The 20157-nt window shown below is 32.9% G+C and overlaps 1 protein-coding gene across 6 annotated transcripts in view; it reads left to right on the top strand.

The window, feature by feature from the left end:
* The window catches only part of Pgant9 (polypeptide N-acetylgalactosaminyltransferase 9), a 394016-nt gene that overhangs the window by 221053 nt on the left and 152806 nt on the right, over positions 1–20157 (top strand). For all 6 annotated transcript variants that reach the window (XM_077436907.1, XM_077436908.1, XM_077436909.1 and 3 more), the window contains one exon: positions 13597–13639. The gene's annotated coding sequence lies outside the window, so the exon portion shown is untranslated. The remainder of the gene's footprint in view (positions 1–13596; positions 13640–20157) is intronic.

Below are 20157 nucleotides of genomic sequence, written 5' to 3'. Positions count from 1 at the left end.
CACATTTTAAAAATGCAGTACGGTATACTTTCGGGTACCGAGATTAGGATTATCCGTGCATTAATTAATAAAAGCTTTTTGACCACCAACGACTGCCTTATATTAGCAAGATTTTTACCATCTTTAATGCAAATCTGTAATCAATGAAACAAAATTATCGTAATGGTTTTCTTAAAATCTTACCAGTGATAACTCGTCTCTTGTAAAGGCTTTCCGGTTCCGTTTAATTGTCATGTTGATGAGCTGGTCAGTTTCATGAGATAAAACACAAGGCTATTTGAATGAGATGAATAATTGGTAATTTTTATTGATCTTTTCTTTATTTTATTTTTTTCTAAGACTGGTGTGACACTTTGGGGCAACCTGTCAGGTCACATTGGTCACATTATTGTTATTATTATTATAAAAATAATAAATAAATATACTAACTTTATTTCTATAATATGTTATGAATGCATCTTTAAACATTTACATTTGAAATACATCATAATATTTTAAAACAGTAAAACGCAAACGTTCGGATCACCCGTATTTTTCAATTATTCGTGCCTCTCTTCCCCACCATTCGCCCGGATCATCGAGGATGTACTGTATACGACAGATAAAGCGGTTACATTTTAGTCCTTGTGTATTTTACTATTACATTTTCTCGCGAGACGTAAAACCGTTAAATATTTTTTAAACATACTTTTCTTTTACAACCCCGTTTGGAGTGGCGTAATAAAAACTTCCAACTTTTTGAAGATTGGCCCGTGCGCTACGGTTGGATCTTAAAATAAGTTAGATGTATACGTAAAGGTGATATTGTAATATGGAATATGAAGACTCTGCCGCAACGGAGTTTTACGAACGAAAAAAAAAGCTTTTGCGTATGTATGATATGTATTATATTCACATACACATACTTTTACGTCGCTGTTTATGTATACAAAAATAAAATAATGCGGCATGAATTTTGACATGAGATTGTGATAAATTATTCGTCATCAAAAAGTTATTTTATTTATATTTCATTTTTGTACATTGCTCTGAAAAGGTTCACGCATTATGTATGTATATATAAATGTATGTACATAGGTTATGTGCATATGTAACTATTGTTTACCTAATCAATTTAATATTCCTCTCATCTCTCAAATTCACTAACTCAATTATGTATGTCAACGTAGAAGTTAAGTTTCCAAACTATTATTTAATCACTTTATACGCATTGCTAAATATCATTATTTATACATTAGGTTATAGTTGGGCGTAACGTGCTTATAATAGTCTCATTTTGCACAACACTACCCAACTTGCGAATCTACGTACATAAATTAATATTATAATTGTTTTATTATGGGCATATGTACGTTGACAGTAAACAAGTTTCGTATTTTCACACTACTGCGATAATGTGTGTTTTTCGTTTCGTATTTTTCTTTTTTTTTCAATACATACATATGTAGGTACATACAATAGTATAAAATACAGTTTCGCGTGCGCTCGATGTACCCGTAATTATCGAGTTTATATTTATGTACACGTTTTCTTGAAGAGTAAACCATCTTTTGACCTCCACTCACTCGTCTGTTTACTACCACGTTTTTTCTTGACTCAATTTTGTAACAATCGTTTGACCGTTGCTCGTTCGTATCAAGAGGTCATATTGTAACGGTAACATTTATAATGAATTATTTCTACATGATAGACTTTGCTTATTGGGCAAAAAATACACTTCAAATGTCAATAAGGCGCCACAAATTGGACGTAGAACTCTAGTGAGTTCTACGTTTAGTCTGATCTGTTTTTTTCTTTATTACATAAGTTAATTTTACTGGTTAATCTAATATATAATTTCGAAGGAGACTTTGTATTTATTTTATTTTATTTTAATTGGCACACATACAGAATAAAATATACAAAAATAAATGAAAATATAATATTCCATGTACAGTGAGCACCACATGGTAATATAAAGCAAACAAAAAAGAAAAATTACAAAAACATATTAAAATTAATAAACAACGAAAGACAATGAGGATGAAGAATCAAATCAACCACCGATTTGCTTCTTCACCTTAGTACTAAAAGTACTGAAAGAGTCAGCAAAAAGGTCGGGACAATCATCAATACTATCGTAAACACGGCATATACATACATACGATTGTACTATTAAATGAAGTGTTGTTATGAAAAATTGGTGTTAAGGAATAGATTTCTACATTTGGTGAATCGGGCATAAACGTTAAAATTATTTTCGTTTAAAATAGATGTGTCAAGGATACCATTAGCAATCTTGTATAAAAGTAACAAATCATAAACCCTTCTGCGATGAGAAAAACTAGCGATCTTGAAAAAAGAGAGTCTGTCATTATAAGTTGGCAGCAATCTTACAAGACCAATTTTAATGGGATAAATGACGTAGAAAACGCTTCTAAATTGTCTCTAAATGATCTACATGGGTTTGGTAATAAGGAGACCATACTGATGCATAACTCCATATTACTACGAACCAAACTGTTATAGAGCATGTACATATGTATGTACATACATATATATGTATATAAGTTTTGGTACGTAGAATTAAGAAAAAACCTGTATATACATATATATTTATTGTTTTCTATTAATATTTCCTATTGGAAAATAGTGCATTTAGCAAAAAAAACAAATAATTTATATGAAAATAGGTAGATAGTTTTTACTTATAATACACCCGATGAAATTTTCATGGAGTCTATCGCTAGTATTACATAAGTTAACCAGTGGCGTGCACTAGTGGTTAGCATATTATGCTTTCGAGCAGAGTGGTCACGGGTTCGAGTCCCGCTAGAGGTTTGGTTTGTGACTCCAGGTCGATCGTTTCTTATCAGAATTTGAAAATTGTTCTGATTTTCATTGAAACGGTTACTGTAAAATTGGCATCTACGTTCCCATCTCCCTTGCTAATCTCAAGTTATTCAGCGTCTTGAGGTTCGCCAATTTGATTATAAAAATTTCTCCATAGATGTCACTGTGGATGTTTGTATGAATTCGCATTGTATAAAATGCTTATTTATGTACACATATTGATTGTATTGTACATATCTGTATAAGTGCACTGGTCGTTTTGGAGCGATCTGTAAAGGCGAGTGAGTGTTCATGTTGTATGAAATAAAATAAAATAATCAGTAATAGAGACTGAAAGGTTCCCGATTTGAAACTTCGATTGAAAAAATCATACGTTGTATGATTTGAAGTGTTTGTGTATTGCTCAGATGTTTTCCTATTGGAGTGTGCCAATTCATTTGATTTAACTGTTGAAACAGTTTCTCAGAAATCGATATTGTTTTATTATTAGTTTAAGATGTGAAAGCATTTGATAAAGAACACATTGTACAGAAGCACTGTAATAACTATAATTTGGCAGGAAATGATTGAGCTTATTAACTACATAAAAGCTTTACTACTCAATAAAAAGCGTCTGCAGAACTTTCGATTTGTATTTATTGCATTGAATGTATTGTTATCGTTCTAGTGTTTGAAGTCAATTAATTCTTCATAATGTTTTTCTTAGTATGATACGAGTCGGCTAAATAAACTAAGCGAGCGTCAAATCTTTAAAAGTCAAATGAACTTGACACATTTAACGTATGTACACCGACTTGACCTGTTTCGTTTACATCATTCCACTGATTAGCTATTAGACAAGTACCTTCTCCGAGGTGATGCAAATGTTTTTCCGTTTAAAACAACTATGCCATTTCACAAATAGGCTCTTTGTGTTCACTAAACACAATACGAAAAATCGCTTCCTTACTTAGCGTCGTAAAATGAAATTATCCTTTGAATACTTAACTAACATAGCAAGACAGACATACATACCAGTGGCGTGTCGTCCATGGATGCTGCGCATCCTTTAAAATTTACGTCAAAAATATTTTCATACCGTTTGTTTTCTGAATATTTTAGTTTTATTTCTTATTCATTTATTTTTGATTACGTGATTATGATATAAACGATTTTTTTTTCTGATCCAAAATTGACATAAACAACCATTCCCGTTGAAAGACTGAAGCCGTCTGCGTGACCGGTGGTTGTTTCGCATCAAGCTAGCATCCCCATGGATGCTGAAGTTCTTTACAAATCTTGTACGCATGCGCACAAGTGAGCTCTCACTCTTGCGTATGCGCATGAGTGAGACGACTCTACAGTCGTCTCGCTCGCGTGACACTTGCTGAAGTTGTGCCCTGGAAGCAAAATCTCCTTTTGGGTGTGAATGGACTTTGTTTATGTATGAACTTTCGCTCGATTCGTTGATTGATATTTCGTACGTTACGTCCTAAGCTATTTACTTTTATTATTTTATTGTAATTTATTACGTCCTAAGTTATTATTTAGTAGTGTTTTTACCCGGCTTTGCTCGGTATTTGTAATATAAACCTCTTAAAAATGGTCAATCTCATTGTAAACAATTTATTTTTATATTTTTGTTATATTCAAATTTCACGGATTCTACGAACCAACGATACTTACATACATACATACAAAGTCTCTTTCGAAATTATATATTATATTAGAAGATTATACCGGGACTTCGCCTCCGGCGCCCTCCGGGCCTTCACCCCCGGCGCGCCCCAGGCTTTCGCAAAGTTAACATGTCTTCGCCAGCCTTTACAAAGTTCTCAACGACTGTTACATACATACAAAGTCTTTTTCGAAATTATATAATAGATTATGGTCCTAAATATAGATAGCCAAAGTAACAATGCAAGTGGATTTATCGCCGTTGTTAATAATAATTGCAATTGTTTACTTAAAAATGTACTAAAAAGGACATTTGCTTCTCTACCATATAATGAATAAGCTTATTGTAAAAAACTAAATGTGTGTTAGCTTATTGTAAATCATATTAACAATTAAATACAACATAACTTCTTATTGAATACTTATCTCGCAGATAAAACTCCGTGAAGAGATATACTTTTAGCCGTGAAATGTCAGATCTGACATATTTGGCCAAAAATCAATATATATCGTGTATTACATTACATGAAGCTAGACGCCAAATTTGAAATTTATATATATACATACGAGAATTAAAACTATAAATATTTAAATATTAGAGATAACGAGAACCTATAGAGCAAATTTTATAAAATATAGAGTGAATTATAGGCGTTTAAACAATTAAAATCTGATATCGCCATATCAAGGCGAAAAGGTTGAAGATAGATTATGGTAGCTTTTCGTACCGTCATAGACGTCACCGTACTCGAGATTCTGGATATTTGATACGCATTGTATACGATATTTTATCTCCAACGTAATGGCAGACGATACATTGATGACCAAAATGAGCAATATGACAAAGTATGAAAACGATCGGTTAAGAGATAAGAGATATAAAAAATGACCACTAACACGAATACCATGTGAACTGTAAAAGGATTTTAAATAGGTTTTTGAGCTCTTTTTCCTATTACGCTTTAGATTAACATTAGAATAATATAATACTGTGATTACTAACCAAATTAAATTAAAATTGTAAAATAGAAAATGATCAGTAGATCAGTAGCTATTAAAATAGATATAAGATGTATTGTGAACATAATTTCGTAATAATAAAAAGCATTTAAAAATCAAAAATGTGAACTGTATAGAGGTAAGTAAAAAGAGATTATATTTAAGAGCCCAAAACCCACACCAATATTGAATATTCATTCAAAAACGAAAACAAAGTTTCGTTAAAGTTTCGAAGAATAAAATGAAATTTAAAAAATAAACTGATCCTCTGGTTGAAAAGTCACCGCACGCTACTGGTACATACACATGTTATATTACACCCACAAACATAGAACGTACGAGATTTCAATGGAGCGATTATCTCAAACTACGGGGTCAAAGTATGCAATTCGCCACGGAGGGGAAACCGTCGCTGAATTGGCATTAGATATGACGTTCGGTCGTACTTTACCGACGGGGTTTCAGAGTTGCTCACGTCCACAAGGGCCTAACTACCGTGTAATATTCGTATGTGGGTCAATTCTGACCCATAATTCACGCGGGCTCAAATCTCCCCGCGACTCACAATGCGATCCCGGCTAACCGGCCGCCGTTATTCAATATTCCGACGAAGGACCCGATATTCCGGCATAAATTTTATCCTGCACCGCTGTGGGTTATGAGATCCTCCCATCCCTTAGCTTTCCACCATGGTCCTTGCCTCACTCCCCCCCATCCACTCCCATATCATCTCCTCCCCCTCGGTTGCCGCATTATTGGCCTACATTTATGGTTTGGGCGCGGGCGTCTGCGACATTGTCGTAATGGCGCCTCGTAAAATTGTATTAAAACACATTTTATTGCCCCTTTCGAGATTCGCGAGCCATCTGCATGTAAGTCGTAACCGCATCCTTTATGGGGAGTTCCGCAGAATCCGCGCCTCCGTTGGAAAACCGTTGATATCTTTATAACGCACGATACAATGTAATGTATGTGTGCGGTTTCGGGTGATTGATGGGTTATTGCGAATGGCGAATTTGAATGTAGCGACCGATTTCTGCTGGCTTTTGGATGTCTTTATTTATATTTATTATCTACATACATATATCTGAAGTTAAGTAAACGAGAGAAAATTCGAGATTTTGACATATGATTATTATGGATATGCTAAGTTTTATACGTGCGAGAATGCTTGGAGTAGGAAAAGTGCAAGTATTTCGAAACAATGTTGTTCAAAGTAATTCATTTTCTTCGAACAGTTATAACAAAGTGAGTTCCAAATAACCTGACCTATCTTTGTTTACTTTCTACAACTAATCAACCCTCATTTACACCCTACATACATGCATATCTACTATATACTTTTTATTCGTATGTATATGTTACAGTGAAAGCATATTTCAAGTGAAAATATATTTGCACCAATTCAAGCAGTGAAAATGTATCAAACAATACATTTACAACGTTTAACTCTATTAATTTAACCATAACAACCCAATCATAAGTGAATAGGGCCAAGCTTTACTTAACCTAACTTATCCTAACAATATCAATTTAATAGTATATAGTTCAACTATTATTTCAGTTCCAAAAAGGCGCTATTTCTGTTTGACTTAATTCACACATTGTTACCACTTATTTTAATTCGATATGTGCAGTCTCAGAATAGCAGATTATACGTATTACAGGCCATCACTATTTTTAAATATTGTTGAACGCAAATAATTATATTTAATGTTTTGCGAGACATTTCCCGAAATGGAGAAAAGTGGAATTATGCCACTTTCAAATATAACCATACAAAACTTCAATTGCAAAAATAATTTAATCATTTACTAAACCAAAAATATCATCTTGTTTATTTTTTCACCATCTTTATAACTAGTAATTTGCTAAAAATATTCTTGATAATAATTTGATCTCTATGTACATACATACATATGTACATAATATACATACATACGTACTATGAATGGAAAGTGTGTCATTTATTTGATTGAATGTATATATTATATTTTTTAGAATTTATTATGCAACCGAGTGTTAATGTTAATTGAATGTTATTGATATGCATATTCAATAGCTGTCTGTTGGGTGACATGTATAATTGCCGAATCGTCAATCCGATATTGAAAAAAAAATAATACGTAGTTATCCTTAACCCTGTGATATTTAATTTGAAATAAATTATTAATGAAGAATATTTAAATTTCAAATTGATTTTTTAAGGCATGCGTGTTCTTTCATTTTGATTTAGTGTTTTCTGAATGAAGTCCGTATAAGTAAAACGATGAATCTTAATTCAGTTTTTTTGATATTAAAATGAGTGTTATGAAATATTAAATTCGTTCTTAAGCGACTGCAATACATTATTTTTATTATTGGAAAAAAACTTGTGGAATAAAAAATTATAGCACTGAAAAGAGGGATGAAAAATGAGTACCATTTTTGCGTAGGCACTTTCAATTTACGAGAGTTTTCCTTGGCCAAATTACAATAAGAGTAATTTGTACTTTTTTTTCTTGTCGTTGCTATGTACAATATGTACATTTACCTACATACATACATATATATTTAAAGAGAAACGTAGTAATTAAAAAAAAGTAGCGGAAAATCCGTAAATCTCGAGAGGTCGCCATTAAAATCGTATCTCTCCCATCTTAAATTTTGATATTGTGTACATTACAAAAATATTGCGCTGTTAAATAAAAATAATGACGAAAGATACCGAGTTTCGCGCAATTATTTACAACTGTTGTTATCTCGCAAACCACTCGCAGTCATCGTGAAATGAAAATATAAATATATAGGGCGGTGTCGAGAAAAATTTATTTCGCATAAAATAAAATGGCGAAACATAATCGAAATCCTTTTTTATTATTTTTCTTTCGCACTCTCTTCGGCCCCCTTGATTTTCTTCTTTTGTAAATGTTCGAAAGTTTGACAAACACTTATAGGAATGAATATATTGTCGTTCAGTTCGGACTATTTGATTTACGACATCGGTTTTGCGGTATCTCTCAACCCGAATCGACCGTTTATTCAAATTTTCCAAAAAAGCCTTCGCTATCATCCGAGTGGAAACATTGTTTTAATATTTATATTGCGATTCGAAATGTCATTACTTACTTGCGGGCTTGTTTATACGACGATAAAACATTCATCATATTGTCTTGTAACCAAATATGTATATTATACCAGTAAAATATATTTCTTTTTTTTTAATTTTCCGAAACATTTAATTTACTTTTCCCTATTTTTCAGCTAACTTTCTAATGAAATAGGCTTAAACCGTGGGAAAACTCATAACGTTTTCAGATAACATTTTCATATTTTCTCGTAACCTCAACCTTGCATTGCTGCTCGCACGTACTCAAACTCTGTGACATCCACGATAATACGAAACCCATTTAGTAACACATTGTAAAGTAGAGACAGGTCTAGACGTGTCGAAACTGTATCGACACGGATTAGAACCTGTCAGGACAATAGCAGTGTAACCCAGTTGTTTGGGTTTGTAGTTAAGTTCGAAGGACCATGTGTGGATTTGTAGTTCGAAGGATCATGTAGGGAAATGTGTGGAGTTGATTGAAATGCCTTTTTTCTCTCTTTGAATATCATTTATTTTAATGAATTTATTTATAACTTTTCTGATTTGCTCAGTGAGGTAAACTGGCGACGGCTCTATGCTTTCTCGGTGATTCGTTAAGAGGTCCGCTCCTTGCCAGCGGACAAACATGTCTTCATAGATGTGTCTATGAAGAGCACCTTTAGTGTATAGGTGTCTTTAAGGACCACCTTCGAGTGTCTCGGTGTGTCACTGAAGACCACTTTCGCGTGTCTAGTCAAATGCTCGTGAACAATTCCTCCCGTTGAGCATTACATGAATAGTTGCGGAACGTATGTCATAACAGACGTAAACACACGAAAGTCTGTCCACTAGTTGTTCTTTTCGTCTAAAATTATGTTCGTTTTAAACAAATCACCCCATTGTCGAGCAAAGCTCGGTATTTTCATTATCTATATACATATTAAGCATCTAAATAAAGTCCGCACGATTAATATTTTACCGACGCTGATAATTTAAGTAGAATAAAGATAAATTTCACTCTCATTTATTATTCACGACCGAATGCGGTGGGTTTGGGTGGGGGGGGGGGGAGGGTTGATTTATAGCTACACATCAATAACCCGTGCACATCAATATTTCATCTGTATCAAATTTGAGCGGCCAAATTGAACGCAATGAATGAATATTTTCAGCGAAAAATTATATTCGGAATATAATTGAAAGATCTTAGTCTCAACTTCGGATTTCAGTCACTTTGTAGGGCCAACCCTTTAAGACCCTCACGGTCTTACGACAAATTAGTGCTGCGACGGAGTGGTCAACCCTGTGCGTAATTGGAAGTGGAAAGGATCGTCGAATGGATGGATGTATAAGTTTTCGAATTAAATTTAATTATGCATGCAATTTCGGTGTTATGATATACATATGTATGTATGTATGTAGTTGATTAAAACGCACTATTATGATAATATAGTGTTTTCGCTTGTGTTACTTGGTGCGTGACCGTTTCGTATGTATGAAAATTGTGTAGCGTTAAATCGTTGCCGCAAACAATTAACTGGAATTAAATTGTGTGTTAAATTATTATTACATTACGCTGTAAATAAAAACAGAGGCTGTATCAGCGTTGCGCTATCGATGATATAATCGTAAGTGCTCTATTGTGTTAATTGTGTATTATATCACACCGTTGCGTAGTGAGTTTTGATTTATGTGGATATTATGATTTCATCATCTCGATGCGTTCACGGGTTAATGTGAGCTGTAAGTTTCAAATGGGATGATTCGAAACATAAAATTAACACTTTAGGCGAATTTTTTTGGTGAAAGTATATTCAACGTACATTTAAGTAAGCTTTCTTCAAAAAATACGCCATGAATTTAAGATAAATATTATTTAATAATTATCAAGTTAAATAAAATAGGCGTGCCATCTGAAATTCATATTATATATGTTCATATATTCCTGTGGCGTGCTCAAAAATTTATCAAATAGGCATTTTTTTATGTACAATATTATTTTTAATAATTCATGATATACATAGTATATATGGTTAAAAAGACATGTGATTATATATTTTTTTCATTCGTAAATTTTTTCTTGAATTGTGTAAACATTTTTTTTGTTTATTAAACCTTTCTTGTCTAAATGTTTCTTTGTAAACATTTCTTTGTTTATATTAAACTCGTGGTTTTACCCGGCTTCGCTCGGTATTTGTAATATAAACCGCTTAAACATGGCCAATCTAATAGTGACATTTTATTAAATTTATTTGATTAGTTTTATTTTATTTTAATTTATTTGAATATTCGTTTGCTTTTTTATTAAATTGAACGTCACTTGAACGAAAATTGAACATACATACATACAAAGTCTCTTTCGTAATTATATAGTAGATTAATATGTTGTCTATTTGATAATTTTCTTTTTTTTTTAAATCGAATTCAAGCAGACATACCTACATCGAATTCAAGAAACTCGTGGTCGAAGAATGTTTGTAACATGTCTCATATTTATTAGACACTAGTGGTTTTACCCGGTTTCGCTCGGTATTTGTAATATAAACAGCTTAAACATGGCAAAACAATCTAATAGTATACATTAATTTATTTTTTTATTAAATTTATTTGAATCGAAAAAATAAACTCGACGATATCGATGTCGTCGTCATAGAAACTTTTATTTCTTTTCGATGCTCCCAACAAAACTTTAAACCTTACATAGATATATACAAAGTCTCTTTCGAAATAATATATTAGATTTTATTTTATATATACATATAAATGTGTATGTATATACCAAAAAGGTATTATAAACATCTGGCTATTTTACTGATCATCATAGAGACATCTATGGACAAATTTTAACAATCAAATTTATAGCATTTTATTTGTCAGCAAATTCGAGATGTTTTTAACATAATTTTTTGCGAGAAATAGGGCACGCTGCCAATTTGTTGGAACCGTTTCAATAAAATCAGATAAATTGGTAAACTGGTAGGAAACGATCGACCTGTAGTCACATATCTAAGATCTGGCAACGGGAATAAACCCGTTGAAAGCATTACATGTTAACCATTTAGCTATGATGTTGGTTAGGTTATAATGTTTAGATGCAATACTAATACAAGTCCATTCACGAGACAACGAGATTTGGTTAATACCGTAATATCTGTACTGTAGATAGTTCTAAGACAGTAATTTTAACTTAGTGGTCAATTCCTTCTTTGACCTTAGCTCGTTTAAACCCGTCTACAAATCTTACAATACCACATTTGACCCTACGTGGCCCAAATATACATATATACACATACATATATGTATATGTGTGTACATATACAAAACGGGACGATTTTACGCGTGCGCTTTCGCAACTAAACCGCCACATTTCTCGTTGCATTATTAATGAACCAATTCTCTAGTATCCAGACCACTACCGGCTCCTCGGGTTTCCGGCTCTCGGGAATGTTTTACGGCCCATTGTATATTCTTATCCGAATAATATGCTAAGTGGCGGTCAAGCGAAAGGTTACCTACCTCGGCAATTTTATCGCCGAAAGTGAATATTTCATCGAGATGATGAAATTAATCGCGGTCGATCTGCTGAACGGGTCTGTGGAAATTGGATGCTTGGATTCCTCTCGTGTGACTCAAGTGCTTTCTTCGTGGAATTTTTGAAATCGATTTATTGAGCAATAACAGGTAGTTTGATCGGCGGAGCGTTTTGATTGTGATTGAAAGGTCTGGGGTTCAAACCCGGTTGTTATAGATTTTGTTGTTTATATTCTTTGTATCAGGGGCTCCTAACTATTTTTTTGTTATTATTTATATGTACATCTTCAATATGTGTCTTTTGTTTAAATGCATCATAGTCATTGTTCAGGCTAATTGTCTGATGGTCGGTTTTCCTACACTCTTATGATCGCTTTGAAACTTTGCCAAGTTCTTGAGATTTAAATTGGGTCCGTTAAGTCAATGGTGAAATGTATTTATTGAAAAACCACAGACAACAGATGTAGAAATGCAAAAAAATAGAGAATAAATTTAACAAGATAACATCTGAGCCATAATATCATACATAAAATGGTACATAGAGATAAACAAATAAAAACTAAAACATGACTAAATAGAACACTGCACAACTAAACATAAAGTGAAATTATATTGGATAAAGATTATATAATATAAATAGAAATGGAACAATCAATCAAAACTCTCCCGATGGCAGTCCTAAATTGATGTAAGGAAATATCGAATAGATTAACGTCATTCTGCTCGCCGTTAAATATAAATAAAACCCTGTTTAATAAATAAAATAAACATATATTCATATCAACAAGCGGACTAAATAAATAAAATCACAATCTTACATATAAAAAGTGTGTTGCGGAGTCGGATCCTTTCGCTAGTTTTATTTCATGCTTTTTAATTATGTGTATAAATCTGTCTTAGACTTTAAAATAAAATAAACAACGCTTGTCATTTGATTTAACCCGTAATTAACGAGCAGTCGTTGAAAAAGTGTCCACATTATACTTTTATTTGGGCAGAGTTGAAACTGATGGTCGAGCCTAGATGAAACATCGTCCCGGCAATCTTTCAAGCTTTACGACAAATCATTCCTTCGTAAATGGTTTATCGTTCGAAAAATAGCCCTGGAGTGACCTCATCTTATACCGATGATGCGAAATCATTGCGACGAATGTTCGATACGATCGAGACGAAAACGTGACTGACAAAAGCGGTCCTCTTCATCTTGCATTTCCAAATGCAAATGCACGTTTCTCCGCTTTCTCTAGCCTCTTTCGTTATGTATGTATGTATAGTTCGTACACACGTATACATTTTTAACGTATTTGCGGATGCTACTCTCGTATATCGACCTTTTGTCCGATGAACTGCGATATTTACAATCGACTTTTATCCCGGTCGTGATTAGTATTCGACTCGATTGCTCTTATGAATTTTTTTCGGTTCACTTTTAAAAGACAAACGGTCGTTGTTCGTCTATAATGAAAATGCTGAATGATAATAACGCTCTATTCTCTCTCTTGTTACAGATGACTGTTGCATCATTGTTGCTGTTATTGGAAATTGGAACCGGTAAGTCACATTTTTACGTCGATATGGTTTTTTTAGACTGCACTTGTCATCGGCTTTTGTTGGATTGAAACCTGACCGAATCGATGTCGATGTTCACTGAAAGAACAATGAACTTAATTATCACTGCAGTCGGTTGCATGTCGTATTGAATTTCGATAGGTGTTCACCACTGCACATATGTAGTTTTATATGTGTGTTACAAAATCGGATAGATAGTAGATTTTTCATTGATTTTTTACTGATATTTAATATATCTATAGGTGATTAGGGAGAGTATTGCTTGGTAGGGGTAAGCAAAAAGTGATATAACTTGATGTAAAGATATTGCTTGGTATATAGATAGCTTTTGTATTTTAGTGGGGGTGGTTTGTATCCTGCAATGCCAGTAATGAAAACGGATTGAATATCAAATTTATTGCATTTTTACTTTATCTATATACGTAGTAACAATAGATAAAGTTTTGTGATCATGCGAAAATTCTAACTCGAGATTTTGACTGATTCGAACTCGGAATCGATCACTGATTACGTTTTCATGGTCTAGAAAAATGTGTGTGTTAGTATGTGTCCATGTATTTTGGGGATGTTTTGAATACCGTTAGTTCTATCGAACTAAAATTTAGTATCGATTACTGAAATTCTTACCGATACGACGTAAATTATTTTCAAATTTTTAAGTTGACCGGAAATGGTACCTCCCCTTATACATACATAGGTGTCCTATTTTTTTAAGTTTTTGAATTCAATTATCTCCAAAGCCGCTAACTGAATCAGACTGAATTTTTTTTATATGTAATAGAAATTATAAATTTTATACCATAATATTTTATTAATATATTTACCTCAACCGGAAGTAGTACTATAGAGGATCGAGGTTTTTATGTTTTTCTCGGAAACCTTTCAGCGTATTGAACTGAGGTTTCATATACTAGTATGTAGTAAAACTTTTGTCTTATGTAAGTTTCCCTACATTTGTGCTCAATTTGTATCGAAAATGGTCTCATAGAAAGCAGTATATGTATGTGAACGTGTACATACATATGTATGTTTAATTATCGAATTTTGTTTTTTATCCTTCTGATATTCCTCAAATACATAGACAAAGTCGTGGGTTGGTCACATCCGTTTTTTTAAATATTAAATCGAAGTTTTTTTCATTTAAAATTAACAGACTTTTATTTAATTCAGTTTGCATTAGCATTATAATATTAATATTTTTAAGTCTGTTGGATTGTAAAGCTCTCATTAATTATATATAATACATACACAAATATGCTTTTTATTTAATTTAAAATTATGAACTTTTTCTACACTTTGGTTTAATTATTTTTAAAACTCGTGTACACGACTTGTTTTAAAACTATAATACAAGCATGGGCTATAGGCAAAATTTTTATATTTTTCATAAAAAATAATATCCTGGAAAAATAAATATATTATATATAATATTATGTCATTTATATTTCACATTTTTATCAAACTTATTTTAGAATACTTTATAAAATTAATAATCGACTGAGTGTTGTGCGTCATCTTATGTAGCACAGAACACTTCATATGCAAATTTATGTAGACACAGTCAATTGTCACTTTAGTCATTCTAATATTGGAAAACTTTGCTTACTTTTACTTACTCACACATATTTCATTTTTTTCCTCTCGAATTTTTTTCGTATCGAATCGAGTTTGATCTCGCAGCACGGGGGGTGTTGGAAAAGCGACCCAATAAATATCCAAAATGGTTATTGCGCAGAACTCCAACATCCACATAAAATCCAGAAAGTGTCGATTTTCCTTCCGCACTACGAACATGCATACATACGTACATACATATACACAAATGGTACATACTGAAACGTTTCCATATAATTTTATGCTAATGCCCGGTCGTTCTCCTCGGGATTCCTCTTAACAGAACTAATATACTGAAGAGCGACACGATTATTACACGTACGCGTAGATTGGTGCAGGTCGACAATGAAACCATTGCATATTCTACTTACTTACACACTTCACACATATAAAAATTATATTACTCGAAAGATTCCATATCCTAATATGTATGTATGGTTTATGTTAGAAGTTGTAAGCCTTGAAATCGTGTTGGTACGATATGCCAGTATGTCAACTTCGAACGTTTTATTGTCAGGGTCGATCGGTCATATCTATTAGGCAGCCTCGACTTATTGGCATTCGAGAGCCAGATTTATGATCTCGATTTGAACATGACATCACCTGGAACGGTCACGAGCATCCTCGTGCAATTGTGGCCCAGTACAATCGGGTCGCTAGTCTGTTGTATCTATTTAAAGGGTAACTATTATATGTTTTTGCGAGCGGTTAGGATGGTACAATATAATAGAACAAAAAAATTGATAGATCTTCAATAGTTTGCAAAGGCTAATATGAGCACAAGTTATGTATATGAGAAGTTTTTTAGTGGGTGAGTTATTTCTTTGATTGTTGATTAGACGAATTATGTATGTAGATCATCATTTTATAACACGACGATAATTAGTGCATAAGTTACAGTCTTGCATTACTTAATTTGTGGTAATTGAAAGACAGGTGGGCAGGTCTTGTCAGTGTCTGGCCGTCTATGAATGTTTAATGGCTGCAGGTCAATTGATAGGTGTAGATTACAATGATTAAACTTTATCATCAAATATACAAATGTGGTCAGTGCACTGGCAATACAGATGAAAATGTAGATTTAAGTTATTTTCAGTCTCAATTGATAAAATGATGAGTAAGATGATTTTTTTAATTTGAGTTTTGTATGGAATATCATAAAAAAATGTCAAGATGACTAATCAGTGGTTCTCAATAGCAGCTACTAGACGATTTTGCTTCAGTATTTTTTTTTACTTTACTTTCGGATGAAATCTTAAAGGATGTTGGGAAAAATAGATTTATTTTTATCAATAAATTTTATGTTTATACATGTGTACGTATGTATATATTTTTAGAAAGACTTTTTTATTAATTTCTTGTTTTTAAAACGTATTTAGGTCGTTTTGATTTAGATATTAAATTAATATAACAAATATACATTAACCTCATTATATGTACATGCGACGAAAAATAGTCACCTGCGACGCATGATCTTCTTTTATTATTATTGAATATATTGAATAAAAGGAATGTTTTCGAAATTCTAAAATAAGACTCTTCCCTTATACATATAATATATCTACATACATATGTCCTTGGATTACTTAAATTGGAAGGATGGTCTTAAGGACGTACATATCTTATCAATCAGCTGTTTGTATGGACAAAATTATTACACATGTAATAAGATTTTCATATACATACATACGATTTGGCATAGATTGAGATATTTTATTTTATTTATTTTGAGTTTAAGTTTGGGCCATTGTGACAATACAAGAGTCCCTAATGCACCACAATGGTAAAAAAAAACACAGAGAGATGAGAAAAGTAAAAATATATATGTACATGTAGCTATACACGGACAAAAAATACATTTCCACATAATCACAAAAAAACCAATACCACATAAAGTAAATAAATTATTATTTTGAATAAAAATACCAATAATTTTATTTTACTACCGCCATCTATGTATAAAACTAAAGACTACATAGACGTCACCCGGATTTCAAATTTGCAAACTTCAAACGCATCTTAAAAGATATTTTATCTCTATCGTAATGGCGGAGGATACATTTACTTATATTGATGACCAAAATGAGCAATATGGTAGAGTAAGAAAATGATCGGATAAGCGGCAATTTTTTTCCTGAATTGTAATTATTCTCTAACCCCTTGTCTTCTTGCTTGCTTTTCAACTCGCTTGTAAGAAGTAAGCTAGAGTATAATGCGATTGTGTGGAATCCGCATGAAGCAAACTACTCTCCTATTATCGAAAAAGTGCAAAAAGCACTTCTTCGTTTTCTTTATAAGAAAGAGTATGGGTACTACCTATATCTCTATCCTACTCCTTTCCTTTTGGGCATGCTTGGGTATAATTCCCTTGAACTTCGGAGAAACTTCTCGTTAATTCGTTTCGTTCTCCACCTATTCCGTGGTAATACGTCATGCCCGTTGTTGCTGGAACAGTTGGGACTTTATGTCCCTAATAATTATGTGCGTGGTAGACATCATCATTTGATGGTTGTACCTGCTGCTCGCACAGTTCTTTTTCGAATGGCTCCTATTCCAAGAGCTATTCGACTTCTCAATGAAATCGTTGCTGCCGTCCCTGAATGTGATATTTTCCACCTTGGGGAGCGCACATTATCGGATGTTATTTTAATATATTTATCTGGTAACCTGCGCTCACCATTACTTTCTTAATTTGAATGTGATGTATGAGTGGAATCTTAATCTACTCTCTTCTATTTGGGCCTTGCTGTGATTTTATTTTATTTTTTATTCATATTTTGTTTTATTTATTTTACTTTTTCTTTCTCCTTTGTACATTTTTATGTACTATTTTAATTTTATTATTATTTTCCTTTTGTTACTTTTTTATTATTATTTTATTTTACCATGTTTTCTGCTTTTTAATTTTTCTGTTTTTTACTTATTTTACTTGTATTTATATCTTTGTTAAATGTAGGCCATTGTGGCGCATTAGGTTCTTCCTGTAATGCCACAATGGTCCAAAACTATTAATAAATAAAATAAATAAATAATCGTAAGTGAAACGTAAAGGAGGTTTGTAAAAAATATCGAAGTATAAAGATATAAATATCTTGAGTCATCTTTAGTATGCCTTGAAGGAAATATGTATGTATGTATGTACATATATATTAAATTGTTAGACTTGTACCAGGATTTGATTACAACAATTTTGACTTAATATACATGTATTAAGATGAATTAATATGTATGTACAAGTCGCAAGAACATCTGAGGTCAATAGAAAAAAATGACTCGAAACCCGGACGTCTAGTCACCCCTACCTACGCAGCATCACCTTGTCTCATCGTTTAACTTTTCCTTTCACTTATGCATGTGTGTGTTTTATCGACCGACTCCTCTTGACCCGGAGGTGCCCTGTGCATCTTCATCTTGGTAAAAGTTAACAATAATAATTGCCACGATAAAGCGCGACGCGAATGCTGCAATGAAACTGGATGCCTCACGAGAAAGTTTCGTTTATTTTTACCTTAATTGCATTTGGCGCGTCCTCTCACCTTTGTGATATATTGTGCTGTGGCCTTATACGGATCTCATTTGAATTGATCGCGATCGGTTTCGAATGTTTGAATTAATCATAGCCGATCGGCGCACAGGCCATGACTTGACTCGATTACGTGTTTCTCTAAATTACTTTCTCACGCTCTTGCAAATTTTCAAATGGTTTTTTGATTGCGATGGTCTTTATTTCTGCACCGTCGTCCTACCGTCATCGATCAATGATAATAACGGCTTTGCAACGGACGAAACATTTTCTTTATTTTTATTTCGTCTGATATTTTAATGATGTCTACCGTCGGAATGGTGGATTAATTATTTTGCCATTGCAGGCTTGTACGTTTCGAAAGCGCACTCTGGTATTGTTCCATTTCTTTCAGTGTAATTGTTTCAATTGAACATTTGTACTCTGGTATTATATGTAAGTTACACGGTTCGAATAAATTTTATATTATTATATTTTAGCAGCACGTTTCATACAGTAAAATCGGGAAGACAGGGATTTGCTTGGTAACATGGCATACAAATTTTGACAGGGGTGAACAAAACAGAATAATTGGACTATTATCTCGACACGTTCGGATAGATTTCGACACGTCTGGACATGTACATATGTATATACGAAATTTAAAATGTGTCATTAAATGGATCTTGTACTAACGTAAGCAAGGCAATGACATTCTGCCAAATTATCAAAGTTATCCATTCATTTATTATTATTATTATATTACATCTAAACATATTGAAACATTGTTTTCAAGTCTAATAAGACTCAAAAACTGTCTCCATTCAGCAAACTACTCCATTTTCATTTCCTTTTTTTTGTAACGACTCTTTTGGAACTTGAAATGATACACAACGGGAGTTAAAAAAAACAACGGTCGCTTCTTGAATCATCTTCAGCTCGCAGACGACATAGTTTTAATAGCTCGCGATCCAGCTGACCTACTTAACAGACTAACACAGCTGGACAGGGAAAGTAAGAAAGTGGATTCAAAATTAACGTACATAGATAAGACCAAACTAATGTTCAATAGTTATTGCATGCCTGATAGCATCTCATTAGATGATGTAGTAAATAATTATTTATATTTAGGTCAAATAATTGACATGTCCGTTAGTAAAGATGAAGAGATAAAAAGACGTATGAAATTAGGATTTGGACGAATGAATGTTGTTTTTAAACCAAAAATGCCACTCTGCCTGAAGAAAAGGATCTTCGATCAATTCGTTTTGCCAGTGATGACGTATGGATGTAAAACTTGGACAATGAACGCCAAAATGCTACACAAAGTCCAATGCACTCAAAGAAGTATAGAACACTGTATGTTTGGCATAGCGAGGAAAGA

Source organism: Arctopsyche grandis, chromosome 8, assembly GCF_051622035.1.
Source record: "Arctopsyche grandis isolate Sample6627 chromosome 8, ASM5162203v2, whole genome shotgun sequence".
Lineage (NCBI taxonomy): Eukaryota > Metazoa > Arthropoda > Insecta > Trichoptera > Hydropsychidae > Arctopsyche > Arctopsyche grandis.
The sequence above is the reverse complement of the archived record's forward strand: the minus strand, read 5'-3'. Positions and strand labels throughout refer to the sequence as shown.